Below are 349 nucleotides of genomic sequence, written 5' to 3'. Positions count from 1 at the left end.
ACGGGCGCGGGGAGCAGCCGGTGCGGGAGGTGGCAGGGGCAGGTGCCAGCAGCCCTCGGAATATTTTCTGACCCAGTATTCAAGGGTGTATTTTCAAAATGGCTTCGCAGGGTCTCTTCTTGCTGAACCCAGCACTAAAATCCCCGCTGCAGTCGAGCCAGTGCCCCGGGGTGCTTTAGGGAAGCCCCCCCTTTCGATAGGGAGAGCTCGAGGACTTTCAGAAATGATTTGCTGCTGAGCGCTTGGGGACCGAGTTCATTATTCCTGGGAAATACTGAGGGACCGGGGAGGTGACGTCAGGCTGGGCTGCGCCGTGAGCCTGGGCAGCTGGGGACGGTGGCTTGAGGGG

General features: G+C 60.5%; 1 protein-coding gene across 1 annotated transcript in view; it reads left to right on the top strand.

Moving 5' to 3' along the window:
* The window catches only part of FRMD5 (FERM domain containing 5), a 16,760-nt gene that overhangs the window by 10,094 nt on the left and 6,317 nt on the right, over positions 1–349 (top strand). The window lies entirely within an intron of this gene.

This window comes from Egretta garzetta, unplaced genomic scaffold (genome assembly GCF_000687185.1).
Source record: "Egretta garzetta isolate BGI_Z169 unplaced genomic scaffold, ASM68718v1 scaffold862, whole genome shotgun sequence".
Classification (NCBI taxonomy): Eukaryota; Metazoa; Chordata; class Aves; order Pelecaniformes; family Ardeidae; genus Egretta; species Egretta garzetta.
The sequence above is the reverse complement of the archived record's forward strand: the minus strand, read 5'-3'. Positions and strand labels throughout refer to the sequence as shown.